Source organism: Protopterus annectens, chromosome 13.part0 (assembly GCF_019279795.1).
Source record: "Protopterus annectens isolate FY-2018-M chromosome 13.part0, PAN1.0, whole genome shotgun sequence".
NCBI classification, from domain to species: Eukaryota; Metazoa; Chordata; order Ceratodontiformes; family Protopteridae; genus Protopterus; species Protopterus annectens.
In genome coordinates this window covers 834234269-834252633 of record NC_056747.1, presented here as the reverse complement: position 1 = coordinate 834252633, position 18365 = coordinate 834234269, and positions in this window count along the sequence as shown.

The window sequence follows — 18365 nt, the reverse complement described above, 5'->3', positions numbered from 1 at the left end:
AGGCGTTTGAGGCAGGACCATCTACCTCTTGGGTGTCCCCTCCACCCGACCCCCTGGTGTATCTCATATCCTCTGGGGCTTGGAAGGAACCGGACACCGTAGAGCCGATCCCCAAGCGCCCAGACAAAATTTTGAGCCCCCCTGCAGAGAGATCACATTGGAGCAGAGGTCCCCCTGTGGATGCCATGTTGGTGGCTGCAGCCGCCAAGAAAGAGTTGGCTCAGGAGAGCCCCACGGTTCATCCTCCGAGCAAGGAGTCTCGCGCGATGAACCGTCTTGGGAAGCGGGCCTTCAGTTCAGCGACCTTCTCTATGAGGGCCTTGAACTACATGGCATACGTTATTCGGATGCAGCGGGATCTAATTAAGGAATACGCTGCTTCCCCCCGGGGTCCATGTCGGAGGGAGACAAGGATTTGTACTCTTCCCGAATGGCCACCCTCCACTCTATCTCTAATACCTCTATGCGGCTATTGTCTCATGCTACAGAGGGAGCCGCTAGAGCAGGCGGAGTCGGGCTTGTCATGAGAAGGCAGGCCTGGCTCCGTCACTGTGACTTCTCGGAACCCTTTAAGGCGTCATTCGCGAATGCCCCTTTTGATGGTTCTGCACTGTTCGGCAAAACCGTTCGCGACACTCTTGTCCAGAGCGAGAAAGATGGGAAGACCTTGTCTGCCGTCAGAGTCCGCTTCTCTGCACCCCAGAGGTCCTTTTCCAAGAACCAAAAGGGTCAGAAGAAGATGTGGTTCCGAAAATCGCATCAATCACAGTCTGCTCAGGACAAACATTCCTCTTGTGGCAGAGGAGGACAGGGAGGACGCCGCCCCAGAGGCAGAGGGGGTCCGAGGAATTTTGGGTCCAGAGAACCTTTCTCTGAGAGGCCCACGCAGAACCCCTGAGGGGTTTCCCGACTGCTCCACTCTGGAGGCAGTCGGGGCCAAGCACCTGGCAAAATGGGAGTCGATAACAACAGATCGCTGGGTGCTTTGTATTATATCCAGAGGTTACCAAATTCCCTTCATAGTCAACCCCAGAATCAGAAGCCTTCCCGACGTCCCACCCAGTCAAAAGAAGGCGGCCGCTGCAGAAATTCAGCAGCTTCTACAAAAAAGAGCCATCCAGCCCGTCCCCCCCAGATCAAGTCGGATCAGGGTTTTACTCCAGGTTCTTTCTGGTGCCAAAAAAGACGGGGGACTTGAGGTCCATCCTCGACCTCTCTCTCACCTAAACCTGGTGGTACCCAAAGAAAAGTTCCGAATGGTCACGTTGCTATCCATCCTCCCCTTATTGCGGGAGGACGACTGGATGTGCTCTATAGACCTCAAGGATGCGTACTATCACGTTCTGGTGGACAGGCGTTCCAGGAGGTTCCTCCGCTTCCGGCTGGGAGCCAGTCACTTTCAATTCAGGGTCCTCCCTTTCGGTCTCACCTCAGCCCCAGGGTGTTCACCAAGGTCCTAGCAGTAGTAGCGGCCCACCTGAGACTCCAGGGAATTCAGGTCTTTCCATACCTGGACGACTGGCTCCTCACAGCCCCAACAAGGCATCTACTTTGTTCAGGCAGGGACTATTTTCTCTGTCTGGCTCCACTATTAGGATTAACCATCAACATGACCAAATCCTCTCTCATCCCTACACAGAGGCTGGATTTTATAGGGGCAAGACTGGATTCCAGACAGATGCTTGCGTTCTTGACTCCAGATCGGCTTCGGAACCTGATGTTACACGTGCAGGCCATTCTTCAACGGCAAACTCCTTCGGCGGAATTGATTCTGAGGGCCCTGGGATCTATGGCGGCTGCAATCCCTCTGCTGCCATTGGCCCGGTTGAACATGAGGGTTCTACAGTGGACCCTCCAGGTACAATGGTCCCTGTCTTGCAACCCTCTGTCTCACCCCATTTCCTTAAGCAAGGTTTGCAGAAAATCGCTCCTGTGGTGGCTCCAGTCTCCCAACCTCCACACGGGACGTCCCTTCTCACTACCTCCACCAGTCGACACAGTGACCACGGACGCTTCTCGCCTGGGGTGGGGGGGGGCATTTTTCAGGCAGGACAGTCCAAGGCACATGGAACGACGTAGAGACCTCTTTGCATATCAACGTCCTAGAGATGAGAGCGGTGCTTTTGACGTTGCAGGTACTACACAACTCTCTTCCGGTAGGGACAATTGCGGTACAGACAGACAACATGTCAGTAGTCTGGTACATCAACAAACAGGGGGGAACCAGATCTTACCCCCTTTGCCGCGAGGCCATGAGAGTGAGGGAATGGGCGATTTCCACCAACCGCTTTCTCATAGCAACGCACATTCCGGGATGGTCCAACATTCTAGCGGACAGGCTCAGTCGTACTATCCTGACTCCTTACGAGTGGTCTCTCAACCACCGAGTCGCAGAGCAAGTATTTGCCCGATGGGGGCGACCTTGTTGCGATCTTTTTGCCTCTCCTTCAAACACGAAATGCAACAATTACTTCGCTCTGATCCCCCCTCCGGGGGAGTCCCCGAGAGACTCTCTAGTTCATGCTTGGCCTCCCGGTCTGCTTTATGCTTACCCTCCTCTTCCCTGATGTTGAAATTATTACAGAAAGCCAGGCAGCTGGGGAGCAAAATGATCCTCATTGCCCCATTCTGGCCTCGTCAGACGTGGTTCCCTTACCTATGGTCTCACCTAGTGTATCCACCATGGATTCTGGATCCCATTCCGGATCTCATCTCTCATCCTCTCGGTCTTCCGACTTCGAACCTGGTCAACCTCAAGCTGACGGCTTGGTTGCTCCAGTTCCACTCCTCATAAGGACTCCCGGGATCTCTTCACCAGTCAAAGCCATTCTTGTAGCAGCTCACAAGTCTTCCACCAGAAAGGTTTATCGGAGTAAGTGGAAACGCTTCACCATTTGGGCAGAATACCGTCGTTTAGACCCTTTTACAGCCCCGATATCATCGATTCTAGATTTTCTAACCTCTCTCTTTCACCAGGGGGCTAGTTCTTCCACAGTCAAGGTGCAACTGGCAGCAATCTCATACTACCATGTGGGGCAAGAGTCTGGTCCTCTTATCACTTCCAAACTCTGTAAGACCTTCCTCAAGGGTACCTTCCTCCTTAGGCCTTCAGTTAAAGAGGTGGTACCTCCATGGGATTTATTCTTAGTCTTGCAGGCCTTGACTGGTCCCCCATTCGAACCGGCGGCCATGGTTGATCTCAAATTTCTCTCTTGGAAGACAGCCTTTTTGGTGGCCATAACTTCAGCCAAAAGGGTATCGGAATTGCAAGCCCTTTGTGTCAAACCACCATATCTGGTTTTTCACCCGGATAGGGTTTACCTCAGAATCAACCCGTCCTTTCTACCTAAGGTATCTTCAGAAGCGAACATCAATCAATCCATCAATCTCCCAGTGTTTTTCCCCAACTTTCATAACAAAGGAGAGTACAAGCTACATTCCTTGGACGTACACAGACAACTACGTTTTTATATCCATAGAACTGCTGGTCATAGGCAATCCGATCAGTTGTTTATCTCCTTTGCCAAAAGTAATTTCGAAAATCAGTTTCTAAAGTTTCTCTCTCGATGGATCTCGAGTTGTATTCTTTTAGCATATCAGAGCTCGGGGAGGCCTGCACCTCAAAGAGTCCATGCTCATTCTACTAGGGCCGTTGCCACTTCTGCGGCCTTTCAAGTTAGGGTTCCACTGGATGACATTTGTTCCGCAACCACTTGGGCTTCATCTCACACCTTTATCAGCCATTATAAAATAGATGTTGTTTCCCGAGGTAGAGCGTCCTTTGGCTCTGCGGTGCTCCGGAATATCCTTCCATGAAGGCCACCCAAGACTTAGGTAGCTGGGGACTCTGTCCCACAGGTTGCTGACAAATGAAGTTCCTACTTCAGATTAAGAAGTTATGTACTCACCATAATGTTCCATCTGAGTAGGTATCTTCATTTGTCTGCAACCATCCCCCCCTCCTTCCCCCTGACCGATATGATTGTTCTTGTGTTATTAGCATATGTTCCCATTGGGACACTTTTATCTGCTGTGCTATGGGGCAAACTTGATCTGAGGTCAGTTAGGGCAGGCAGGGGATTATGGGTAAGGGGGAGGAGCTAGGAGCTCGGATCTATGCTATGATAGAAGTTGCCGGCTCGGATCCGAGATCGGATCCGTATCCCACAGGTCTCACAGGTTGCAGACAAATGAAGATACCTACTCAGATGGAACGTTATGGTGAGTACATAACTTCTTATTATATACAAATATGTTAATTAATCATTATATTAATATATATATATATATATATATATATATATATATATATATATATATATTAATATATCTATCTGAGTGTGATCGCTCTAAGAAGAGGTTTGAGGGAAATGCTATCATTAAGCCCTCACCCTCTATGTGCAGCAAGCCTAAGTATCCACTTAACTTCAGCCTGTTCTGTCACATTTACTATATTACCTAACCTGATGTTATCAAATTGCACATGCAGTACCTGAAACTGAAAAACGTGGTCTCTACCCATACGCAAAGTATGTCTAGCCAAAGCACTGTAGTCCTGTTCTCTCAAAAGACAGTAAGCATGATCCCTTGTACGCTCCCTAGGAGTCCTGTTGGTTTTACCAACATAAAAACTAAAACATACTATGCAATGGGCTACATAGACCATGTTCCTGGTATTACATGTGCTATCATTCCGAAGCTCCCATAGATGGCCAGTATCAGGATGTTTAAAGAAACGTGACTCATCTATGGCACTACACTGTGCACAATTCCCACACATCTTTGTTCCCATATGTCTTTTAGGTTCTGCAGAATTGGACATACTCATGTCACGATAGTACAATTGTTGCTTAAGATTTTTCATGTTTCTATAAGTGAAAGTTGGGTAGCTCCCTACCAAATCCCTAACTTTGTCATCTACCAAAAGTATATTCCAATTTGATATAACTGCCTGTTTGACTTTATCAATATTGTTACAATAAGAAAGTATCACAGACTTTCTAAGCGGAGTAGTTCCTACATAGGGTTGAATATTCCTTGGAGAATAGTAAGGTTTAACTTTTGTATGTCTCAGCTTACTTACTTGTGTATAAACCTTATTGACTTCTTGTTGATAATAACCCCTTTCCATGAGGCCTTGCTTCAGCTTACTGAATTCCTCACTCAGTAGTGAGTCATCACAGCATAGCCTCAACGTCCTCATTACCTGTCCTTTAATTATGTTGTTAAACACCATAGGATTATGCATACCTGTTCTATGCAGAAAAGCCGGTCTATAATAAGAAGTTATGTACCTACCATAACGTTCCATGTTAGTTGTCTTCTCGCCTTCTTTCTTGCTGGATGGGTTCGGAGCCGATCCTCGGCTCCGACTCGGCCTATACTATAGCTCGAGAGCTATTTTTTACCGGCTCGAGGCAGCCCTATATCCCACAATACCATGCGCTAACTCCCCAGATCTCGTTTGGCAGCAAACACATAGCATAGAATTTTTTGTTACCAACAAAAAAAACAATATATATATATAAACAGTCTCCCTGGCAATAGTAGTCATGATATGGGAACCTTGGAAAAAAGGGCAACATCATGAAATAGAAGGATCTCAGAACCTTCAAGTCTGTCTAGGCTAGGGGGCAGGAGGGAGGGCAGAAAGAAGCGAGAAGAAGACAACTAACATGGAACGTTATGGTAGGTACATAACTTAATGTTAAGTTGTCATTCTCGCCTTCATTCTTGCTGGATGGGACAGCGTCCCTAGCACCTTGGTCCTGGGTGGCTCAACGGAACAGACTCCTGAGTACAGTGGAACCAAAGTCAGCTCTATTTCTGGAGGCTATATCCAGTTTGTAATGGGTAATAAAGGTATGTTGAGAAGCCCAAGTAGCTGCTGCACAAATGGCATCTAAAGGTAACCTTGCTTGAAAGGCTGTTGAAGTTGATAGCGCCCTGGTTGAATGAGCCTTAGGTTTTGAAGGAAGTTGTTTGTCTCAACTCGTAGACAAAGGTAATGATGGAAGCTAACCATCTGGAAAGGGTTACCTTTGAAACTGGAAGTCCTTTCCTCCCGTCAGCATAAGAAAGGAAGAGCTGTTCTGACTTCCTGAATTGTTTTGTTCTGTCTAGATAATACCGCAATTGGCGATGAACATCCAAGGAATGTAGTTTCTGTTCAGCCTGGTTTGAATAATTTGGGAAGAAAACCGGCAAGTGAATAGTGTGATTCAGATTTGATTCAGAAGAAACTTTAGGTAAAAAGGAAGGGTTTGTTCTGAGAGCTACTCTGTCTTTATGAAAGACCAAATAAGGGGAACGGGTAGACAAGGCTTGTAGGTCCGACACTCTGCCGGCAGAAGTTATAGCCACCAAAAACAGAGTCTTCCAAGAGAGGAGCTTGAGGGAACAAGAAGCTGCAGGCTCAAAGGGAGGAAGAATTAGTGAAGATAACACTAAATTCAGGTCCCATTGTGGAGGAGAATCCTTAATGGGAGGTCTGAGTAAGAAAATGCCCTTGAGGAAAGCTTTACAGAGTTTATGGGACATAATACTGGTTTCCGAAAGTCCTACATGGAAATTGGCAATGGCCGCTAGTTGAACTCTGATAGTGGCTGCCGATGAACCTGCATGAAAAAGCGCTGCCAGAAAATCAAGAACTTTGTGAATTGGAGCATTAAAAGGGTCTAAGGACCTAGCTTGTGCCCAGAAAGAAAAACGCTTCCATTTGCTCGCATAAGTCTTCCTGGTATTAGACTTATGGGAGGCAAGAATAATGTCGCGGACAGGAAGAGAAATGAAGGGAAGCCTGGCTATGGTTGGAAGTGGAGCAACCAAGCTGTGAGGTTGAGGGACTGAAGAGACTGGTGCAGCTTGCCCGTCAGATGGGTCAAAAGATCTGGAAATGGTTCCAGATGCCAGGGCTGTTCCAGAAGGTATCGGTGCAGGAACGGAAACCATACTTGTCGAGGCCAGTAAGAAGCAATGAGGATCATTTTGGATCTCAATGCGGTTGCTGTCTGAATTAACTTTGGGATCAACGGAAAAGGGGGAAAAGCGTATAGAAGACCCAGAGGCCAATCGTGGACTAGAGCGTCTCTGGGGGGGTGGCCTGGTAGGGGGAAGAGAGTGAAGAAGTCGAGGCACTTGCTGTTTTGAGATGTTGCAAAAAGGTCGCAGCAAGGCTGGCCCCACTTCTGGAAAATTCTCTCTGCTACCACTTGATTTAGAGAACACTCGTGAGGCATGAGAATTGTTCTGCTCAATCTGTCCGCTATGACGTTGGATCTCCCGGGGATGTGCATTGCTATCAGAAACCGTTGAGAGGAGATCGCCCACTGCCAAAGTCTGACTGCTTCTCGACATAGGGGGGTAGGACTTTGTTCCGCCCTGCTTGTTTATGAACCACACTACAGACATATTGTCCGTTTGAACTGCTATAGTGCCCATGAGAAGAGTCCTGAAGGGCTCGCAACGATAAAAGCACTGCTCTCATCTCTAGGACATTTATGTGCAGGTGGCATTCTAATTGTTGCCACGTGCCCTGGACAGTCCTGCCCTGATAATGCCCCCCCACCCGATCAGGGAGGCATCTGTTGTCACCGTGGCAACTGGAGGGGGAAGAACAAAGGGTCTGCCCTAAAGAAGTTGAGGGGAGATCATCCACCAGGCGAGGTGTTTCTTGCAAGTCGGGGTTATCAAGATGTTGTGAGTCATAGGAAGTTGTTGGTAGGACCACTGAGAGAAAAGCATCCACTGAAGAATTCTCATGTGGAAGCGGGCTAAGGGAAGAAGGGGAATCGCTGCCATGAGGCCCAATGTTTTCAGTACTAACTTGACTTGAACTTTGTTGGACTGAATCAGAAGGTGGACATTCTGCTGTATATCTATCACTCTCTGAGGTGTTAAAGTTGCAGACATTTCTGTGGTGTTTAACACGGCGCCTATGAAGTTTATACATTGACAAGGTGACAAGAAGGATTTTGCAAAATTTATGGAAATACCTAACCTGTTGCAAATGTGAATGGTGTAATCCCTGGTTATGATAAGATGCTGCTTGGTGGTAGCAGTAATGAGCCAGTCATCTAAATATGGAAACACCTGGAATCCTTTTTGTCTCAGGTGAGCCGTGACCACTGCCAAACATTTGGTGAACACCCGGGGGGCTGTGGTGAGACCAAAGGGCAGGGCTCTGAATTGGTAATGACTGGCTCCCAGCCGAAAGCGGAGAAACCTCCTGGAGCACCTGTGTATCTTTATGTGATAGCACGCGTCCTGTAGGTCTAACGAGCACATCCAGTTGTCTCTGCCCAAGAAGGGCAGAATGGACTGCAGTGTTACCATCCGAAATTTTGTCTTCTGCACAGATTTGTTCAGTCTGCTGAGATCCAAAATGGTTCTCCAGTCTCCTGTCTTTTTTGGTACCAAAAAGAACCTGGAGTAGATTCCGGATCCTAGCTGGTCTGCTGGGACTGCCTGGATGACTCTTTTTTAACAGCTTTTCTATTTCCAGCTGTGCCTGACCCTTTGTCCGGGTGGTACGTCTGGGAGGGGTCTTGGCAATTGGTTTGGAGGGGAAATGAAGGGGATTTTGTAACCCTCGGATATGATCAACTGTACCCAATTGTCTTGAGAGAGGGATTGCCAGGCTTCCGGGTACAGAGATAATCTTCCCCCGACTGCCTCCGAAGGTGGACAGTCGAGCAGCTTCTCAGGGATGCTGAAAGGGTTGGTCAGGGAAGGACTCCCTGGAACCCTGGTTCTGTGGACCCCCTCTGCCCCTGGGGCGGTGTCTATTGTTGTCGTCCCCCCCCGCCTCTAGGGGGAATTTCACCATGTGCGGCGGGCGCGACTCCCTGTGGTTTATGGAACCACATCTTTCCACCCTTCTGACCTTTGGGGTTTGGTCTAGATGGTGTGGAAAAGTGGACTCCCACGGCAGAGAGAGTCTTACCATCTTGCTCGCACCTGGTGAGGGTATTCTTCATCTGAGGTCCAAACAATTCTGAAACATCAAAGGGGGTGTTGGTGAAGGACGCCTTGAAGGGATCAGCAAAATTAGAGTCGCATCCAGGCATGACGTCTCAACGCAACACCTGTGCTTGCGGCCCTACTCGCTCCATCGGCTGCATAAGAGATAAGTCGCATGGAGGAATTGGCAATGGAATTCAGGGTAGCCAGCTGGGAGGCAGCAGAAGGATCCTGTACAGTTTCACCCAGTTCTTTGAGCAAATCTCTCTGAAGGCGGGTGAAATGACATAAATAGTTCAGCGATCGCATAGCAAAGGTCGCTGAAGCAAATGTCCGCTTACCGTACCTGTCCATGGTCCTGGACTCTTTGTTAGGAGGATGAACAGGTACCACCATAGCATCTACTGAGACACCTTTGGTGAGAAATGGCTTGTCCGCCGGAGCAGAAATAAATTTTGAAGGCCTCCTAGGGGTAGGTTCCATGGAGTCAGGAGCTGCCCACGCCTTTCTGGCCACCACTTCCATCAGTGGATCGAAAGGGGGGGACACCCAGGAGGTGGAAGGGCGAGATCCAAAGGCATCAAGGTAAACTGACTCGTCCTCGGAGGGTTTGAGTGTGGACCAATTCCCCCTCTGTTTCAGGATCTCTAGTATGTCTGAAAAGGAGACATCTTCAGAGGGGGATCTGGGGGAGCCCTCCGACTCATCCAAGTCGGTGTCCGAGGTTAGAGACTCAGGGGAGTCTACGTGCTTCCTCTTGCACTTTCTTTTCCTAGGTAGCTCTCCTGAAGCTTCAGGAGAGGCCTCTGAGGAGGATGAGACACCCAAAGTGGGTACCCTATGCTTTGGATCTCTGCTATCAGTTGCAAGAGGATGGCCAGAGACCATAACGGGCACTGTAAAGGGAGGAGCTGAAGAACCCAACCTTGGAGCAGACACTGGATCTAGCACGCTCCTCATCACCTCGAAAGCCCCCCTATCAGGCACCGAAGACCGTCCCGGCTCCAAAGACACCAGAACCGCCCCCGGCACCGACAGAGAAGGCTCCGAGAATGATGGGGCCGAACTAACCAGAGCCGATGCTCCGAGAAGGAGAGCAGGGTCGGACAAGGGTCCGATGTCACTCGCCCCCTCGGAGCCGACAATGGAGTCTCGGCGCCCGAACTTCTCCACGGACGATACCAATGAAGAAGTCGGAGCCAACGACGCCGGAGCCGAAGGTGGAAGTATCGGCTCCGACGTGGGCAAGGTTACGGTTCCGACAAACTCCGGCTCCGAACTCGACTGGAGAGTCGGAGGAGGAATCGAAGGCAGCACCGAGGGAGCCACAGTCTGGTGAGACGGGCTTTGGAGCATTTGGGCCAGTGCCTGAGATTTTATGAGTGTACTAACCACCCTCTCGATATCGTGGTCGGAAAGCCTAGACGACCTGGAGGAATGAGTCCTATGACTCCGCTCCGATAGAAGGGATGATCCTGGAGCCGATCGGATGGACTCTAATGAAGGAGATCTAGAGCGCTTGCGCTTTGATGTCAGCTCCGATACAGGTTTCAGAGCGGGTACGATCTTGCTCGCATCGGCTCCGACTGGAGCCGATGTCGGAGCAATCTCAGTTTCGCCAGCCCTCGACTCAGAAACTGGAGCCGAGGGCTTGGCAGGCTTAGACGACTTCCCCGAGCCAGACTTGGACGGGGAGTCATCGGGCTTCAATAAGCCCCTCAAAATAAGCTTATTACGACGCTCCTGCAGGACTCTTGAACTAAATCCGTGGCAGACGGAACAAGAGTCCTGCAGGTGCAAAGGTCCCAAGCAGTAGACGCAAGAAGTGTGAACGTCTGTCAGAGACATTTTCTGACAGCACGAGTCACACTTCTTGAATCCCGAGACCTTAGCGTCTTTGGACATTGTTACCCTAAAGACAGTAACACAGTCAGCACACACACTCACTCGACTTTCACACAAGGGGGAGTTAAAGGGGCTGACTAAAACAACAACTCACACACACAATAAGGTGGAGAGTAAACAAAAAACTAAAGCCCGTAGGCCCGATTATAAAAATTAACTAAAGGGGTGGGTAGGGCTTAACGAAAAATTACTAATAAGTAATTAGGTAAAACAATATCGATGGGGAACTAATCTAAAAAAAATTAACCTCAAGTTTAGGAAGAATTTGCTGAAATTTCTTTTACTGACCTGAGCCGGCAAAAAAAAGGCAACCTCGCAGCGAAGCGGCAAACGAGATCTGGGCAGTTAGCGCATGGTATTGTGGGATATAGGGCTGCCTTGAACCGGTAAAAAAATAGCTCTCGAGCTATAGTATAGGCCGAGTCGGAGCCGAGGATCGGCTCCGAACCCATCCAGCAAGAATGAAGGCGAGAATGACAACTTAACATCATGGCTTTCTGTAGACTTTAGTCTTGTAACAATTGTTTTTACGATAAACAGTTACATCCAAATAATTGATCGTAACGTCTGAATATTCTAAAGTAAACCTCAAGAACGTATTCATGCTACTGACCTGTCGAAAAAATGAAATAAGTGTTTGATCGGTGCCCTTCCACAAAAAGAAAAGGTTGTCAACAAAACGCCTGTAAAAAATAATGTTGGGATGATTAAGTATAATCTTTTTCTCCCATGCCACCATGACCAAGTTGGCATAGGTGTTAGCACAACTTGTACCCATTGCTACACCTTTCCTTTGCTTGTAACATTTATCTTGGAAGAAAAATACATTACACTCCAACACTTGTTCTAATAACAGGCAGACAAAATCTACCTTTCCTGACTCCATTAGATTTTCCTCAATCAACAATTTTTTCAGTATATCTATACCCTGTTCGTTAGGGATACATGTAAAAAGTGATTCAACGTCCATCGTTGTTAATAATAGACCTTCAAGGGTATCAAAATCTGATGTACAAGAATATAGATCAGTTAAAAATTGCTCTGTATCTCTTAGCACATAAGTAAAAGTAGAAAGCACTTTTTTCAGCTCATAGTCCAAATAAATAGAAATTGGCTCTGTGAGCCAGCCTGAACCTGACACAATAGGTCTAAACATGGGATGTTATGTGATCCTATCTCGCCTACATTCTGACTGATGGGTTCGGAGCCGATCCCTCGGCTCCGACTCGGCACGCTTATGCCAAAGAGCGAAGTCTCTTATTGGCTGAGCTTACTATATCCCAGGATGCACCACTACCAGTCCCCCAGATCTCGTTTGCCGCTATCCTGCGAAGACGTGGTCTCGAGCTGGCTGGGCTGAGTAGTTATTTAACTAACTTTTTCTGTCAGTTTTTTGCTGTTTTTGCCTCAAAAGCTGTTTTAACGGCTATTCTTCTCATTGTTGTTGTGATTGGTTGGATTTGTTGAAGACTTTTGTTGTGTGATTGGGTTGAGTTTGGTAGGCCCCTTCATCTAGGGCCTTCCCGGTCAGTCAACCCTCCTATAACTTACATATAGAGCAAAAGGCTTTAAATATTTTTGTAGCTCTGTTTGTTCTTACAGGGTTTTCAAAGTTCCCAGTCATTGGCTTTTAAGCGGTAACTGTTAGCCTATACTTAAGGGGTACATCAGTAAGTCAGTAAATTGTATTTTTCCTGTCAGATTACTAAAATTCTCTTTCCATAATGTCTCAGAATCCTAGGCCTTCGGGCTTTAAAAATGTCAAATGTAGTTTCAAAATGTCCATCACGGACGATCACTCGCTCTGTGTGTATTGTTTAGGTGCAAAACACTTACAGGAGTCATGCAGCGTATGTCACGCTTTTTCCTCAAGGGTCCTCCAGGAGAGGAGAAATAAATTGATTCTTAAGGGGTTAATTAAACGTTCTTTTGAAGAAGCCTTGGCATCCTCTCCTTCCCGGCTAAAAGAAAGGCGTCGGTTCCGACCAGTCCGTCGGATCCGACCGCTAAGAAACATAGGCAGGCCTCTCCTTCGGCTCCAAGGACTTGGAGCCGAGGTCGAACGGTCTGCCTCGATGCCACCAGTATCGACTCCTCTGGCTTCGGAGCCGATGGCTGGGGCATCGAGGCGGGTCACCTTCGCCGGCTCCACTGGTCTCGGAGCCGACAAGGTCGCCGCTCAGACACTTCCTCCTCGGCGAAGTCCACCTCGGCACCGATGGAATCTGGTGTGTGTATTCCTTCGGCGCTGATACTCATCGAGTCACCTCGAGCGGTCCCCTAGCCCTTTGGGGCTGTTGGAGAGGCCGTCTCGAACCCGTTCTGTTTCCTCTCGGTCTTCGAGGATGTCAGATTCTGATATAGACAGGGTGCTCCAAAGACTGTTCCAGTCCCCAGTCTTCCAAAATTTGTTTCGGTTCCGACCCAGTTGGCTTCGGAGCCGATCCCCCTGGCCCACCCCATTGCCATTCCTCCTCCGACTGCTTCGCCTCCGTCGCCGCAGGTGCTGCTGGACCCCGTGGAGATCTCAGGGTCGGCTCCGACCCTTACTCCAACCCGGCCTTCGGGTCCGAGTTTGGTACGGACTTCTTCGGCTGGACCCGGGGTGATGTTTGGGACCTATGCTGGTTCGAGCCTCCCCTCGGTGCTTCGCTGCGGGACTTCCGTCGGCTATCACGGCTCGGGACCGGACACTCCCAGGATTCTGGGGTCCGGCTTTCAGAGCCATGAGGAGTGCCTTGGCCAAGTCCTCTTGCCATCTCTCCGGCTTTACCAGCACCTTCCCTGGGCGTGGAGACTGGGTCTTTGGCAGTTCCCCTGTCCGTAGTCAGCGGAGCCCCGGGGCCTGTGGTTACCCCATTGGGGTTCCCTCCTCCTGAGGGTTCTTCGGAGTTGTCTTCCCGAGGAACCCCAAGGAAGAGATCGTGCAAGAGGAAGCACGTGAACTCCACCGAGTCTATAACATCAGACACTGATCTTGATGATGCAGAGGGGACACGAAGTCTTCCTCGGATGATGTCTCATTTGCAGACATCTTAGAGATCCTCAAACAACGAGGCGGCTGGATATCCAAACCCCTCTGCTGACGAGTCAGTGCTCCTCAAGGCCTTTGGGGCTCAGCCCTCCGCCTCCTGGGTGTCTCCGCCCTTGACGAGCTTCTGGATTTAGTTTGTCAAGGCGTGGAACATCCAGATACCGTGGAACCAGTCCCTTCTCGTCCAAATAAATTTTTGTCTGCTCCCCGAGAAGGAGTTCCTCACTAAAGGCGTGGCTGTAGATGCCATGGTGGTGGCATCTGCTACACAACAGGACGTGGCAGAGGCTTCAACGTCCATCCATCCTCCTAATAAGGAGTCTAGGAGTATGGACAGGTACGGAAGCGCACCCTGACTTCAGCGGCCTTTACTTTAAGGTCTCTGAATTATTTGGCACATTTTACCAGGCTTCAGAGGGATCTGGTCAAGGAGTTGTCAGATTCCTCTCGGTAACCTACCTGAGCAGTTAGCCCAGTCGGTTAGCTCTCAGTTGGCTATCCTTACGTCAATTTCTAACTCGTCCATGAGGCTCATTTCCTATGCGGCCGAAGGGGGTAGAGCGGCAGGCACAGGCGTGGCTCACGTGAGACAAGCCTGGCTCCGCTTGTGTCAGTTCATGGAGGCCTTCAAGTCTTCCTTCGCCGACGCTCCCTTTGATGGGTCCTCATTGTTTGGACCCAAGGTTAAAGACACCCTTACCCGCTGTGAGCAAGAGGGAAAAACTTTATCTGCCGTAGGTGCCCGTTATTCCACTCCCTTTGCGCCTTACCCCAAGGCTAAAGGAGGGAAAATGTGGTTCCAAAATCGCAAGTTTTTCTCCCAACAGCAGGAAGATTCCCCTTCCAGAGGCAGAGGACGGGAAATTTTTCAGGGAGACGCCGTCCCAGAGGCGGCAGAGGGCCCCGCAATTCTGGAGACCGCGAGTCCTTTCGTGGCTCTTCAGCCTCCCACACGTCATGAGGGATTGCCCGGCTGTGCTGCTCGAGCCAGTCGGGTGTCGTTGCCAAGCACCTAAAAGCCTGGGAGTCAATCACTCAGGACAGATGGGTGCTTCGGATCATTGCCGGAGGTTACACCATCCCATTCACATACTCACCCACACCGTCCAAAAGAATCCCGGACCCACCACCCAGTCAAAGGGAAATGGCAGCCGCAGAAGCTTTAAAGCTGCTAGAAAAGGAGTCATCCAACCGGTCCCCACAGACCAGATCGGATCAGGAAATTACTCCAAGTTCTTTTTAGTGCCAAAAAAGACAGGGGACCTGAGACCAATATTGGATCTCAGCAGACTGAACCAATCCGTCACGAAATCCAAATTCCGAATGGTCACGTTACAATCCATTCTCCCATTGTTGGAGAAGGATGTTTGGATGTGCTCCATAGACCTCAAGGACGCCTATTATCACATACCGATACATCAGGCGTCCAGGAGGTATCTGCGCTTCAGCCTGGGAGTCAGTCATTACCAATTTTGCGCTCTGCCCTTTGGTCTCACCACAGCAGGGTGTTCACCAAGTGTTTGGCAGTAGTGACGGCTCACCTGAGAAGTCTTGGATTCCAAGTGTTTCCCTATCTGGACGACTGGCTCCTGACTGCCACCACCAGGCATCTACTAATGGACAACCTCAAAGCCACCATCTCCTGGGTATTACCCTGGGATTACATTCAATTGGTCAGAGTCTGTCTTGCTGCCCTCTCAGCATAAGGTTCATAGGAGCAGAGATAGACTCAAGATTAATGCGTCTTTCTTCCTGCCGAAAGGATCCAAACTTTACAGGGCCAAGTTCAAGCTCTGATCTCGAGATCCAAAGCCCCAGCCAGGATGGTTCTACAAGTTTTAGGCTCAATGTCTGCCACGGTTCTTTTAGTTCCTCTGGCAAGATTGCACATGAGGATTCTTCAGTGGCTATTGTCAACTCAATGGTCCTTTCAGGATCTTCCCTCAATCATCACATCATGATTACGGAAACATGCAAACGGGACCTTCGCTGGTGGCTTCAGACATCCAATCTGAATCAAGGAAGCCCCTTTGTTATTCCCTCTCCACTGGTTACCCTGACGACAGATGCCTCCCAGATAGGGTGGGGGGGGCATTGTCTGGGCAGGCTAGTTCAGGGCTCCTGGCTTCCAGACGAAGCTCTTCTCCACATCAGTGTGTTGGAGATGAGGGCTGTACTTCTTTCCCTACAGGCCTTACACAAGTTTCTTCCTCAGGGCATCATCGCCATCCACACAGACAACATGTCGGTGGTCTGGTATCTGAACAAACAAGGAGGGACCAGATCCTACCCCCTTTGCAGAGAGGCCATGAGAGTGTGGGAATGGGCTGTAGCTACCAACCGCTTTTTGGTAGCGACCCACATTCCGGGAAGATCAAATATTTTGGCAGACAAATTGAGCAGGACAATTCTCTCTCCTCACGAGTGGTCTCTAAACCAAACAGTAGCAGCTCAGGTTTTCAGGAGATGGGGGACGCCGTGCTGCGACCTATTTGCAACTCCACTAAACACCAAGTGCCAAAGGTTCTTCTCCTTGATCCCACATCGGGGGGTACCAGCTATGGATGCTCTAGCACAACCTTGGCCAACAGGGCTACTTTATGCCTTTCCTCCGATTCCACTTCTCTCCAAAGTCATTCAAAAAGCTTCTCAATTGGGGTGCAATGATACTGATTGCCCCATACTGGCCTCGTCAGGTATGGTTTCCTTACCTGAAGAAGCATGCGTGGACGATCCGTGGACTTTAGACCTAATTCGGACCTGCTAACTCATCAGTCGGGACATCAGCATCAGTCCCTCCGCTCTTTGAAATTGACAGCTTGGCTCCTCCACTTCCGACTTTAGTCAGAAGTCACACACTAGACCCGGAAGTTGTTCACATTTTATCTTCTGCCCACAAACCCACCACTAACAAATTGTACCTCAGTAAGTGGAAGAGGTTTGCTATCTGGGCTCAACTCAAGGGCTTAGACCCTATCACTGCTCCTATCCCAGAGGTTTTGAAATTCTTAACATCCCTGTTTAATCAAGGATCTTCTGTCTCTACTATTAAAGTCCAACTAGCGGCTATCTCTAAATTCCATGAATCCACGGATCCTCCATTGATGAGCAGCAGACTATGCAAAACTTTCATTAAAGGTGCGGGCCTGTTAAGACCCCCAATTTTTCATCCTGCGCCTCTGTGGGATCTTGATTTGGTGCTTCGCGCATTAACATCTTCCCCTTTCGAACCGGCTGCTACATGTGAGTTAAAATATCTGTCTTGGAAAACTGCCTTCTTAGTTGCAATTACTTCTGCAAGAAGAGTTTCAGAGCTTCAAGCCCTATCTATTAAGCCACCGTACTTGATTTTCCACAAGGATAGAGTATCACTTAGGCCTAATCCATCCTTTGTCCCAAAGGTCTGTTCTAGTTTCTGTCTCCAACAATCTCTAGAGCTACCAGTTTTCTTCCCAAAATTCTCCAATGAAGCGGAATACACTCTCCATAAATTGGATGTTCACAGGCAATTACGCTTCTATTTAGACAGGACTCAGCAACTTCGTAAGTCAGACCAGTTGTTTGTGTCCTTCTCAGATAATAAATTGGGTCAAACCATCACAAAAGCTACTATCTCCAAATGGATCAGAGATTGCATAACTCAGGCTTATTCTTCTTCAAATAAGCAACTTACAACATCTATCAAAGCTCATTCTACCAGAGCTATGGCTACTTCTATAGCTTTTCATTCCAAGCTCGCTATATCGGAAATTTGTGCTGCGGCTACTTGGTCCAATCCGCACACTTTCATTTCCCACTACAAATTGGATGTGGCATCTAAAGGACGAGCATCATTTGGTTCCACGGTACTCAGGAGTGTTTTCCAGTGAGCCACCCAGGATTCAGGTGCTAGGGACGCTGTCCCATCAGTCAGAATGTAGGCGAGATAGGATCACATAACATCTTTTTGTTATGTACTCACCATAACTTCAGATGTTTGGGATCCATCTCCCCTACATTCCTAATACCCACCCTCCTTCCCCCTGCCTTGGAGATCAGAAGAGATTGAACGGTTTTTGAGTTCTACTGTTTTTATCTTGTTTCATCTGACGATGTTATATAAGCAGGGCGTGCATGTGTGCATGTATGCGGACAAACTAGATCTGGGGGACTGGTAGTGGTGCATCCTGGGATATAGTAAGCTCAGCCAATAAGAGACTTTGCTCTTTGGCATAAGCGTGCCGAGTCGGAGCCGAGGGATCGGCTCCGAACCCATCAGTCAGAATGTAGGCGAGATGGATCCCAAACATCTGAAGTTATGGTGAGTACATAACTAAAAGTTTTAGAGGATTCTTGTGAATCTTAGGTAACCCATGTAGCCTCGGCATATAGGATACTCTACACAGAAAAAATCAAACAATTCATTGGTTTTAATATTCATTAACTTGCACTCATGTATTGTAGTATATACACTTCTTTGTATTTC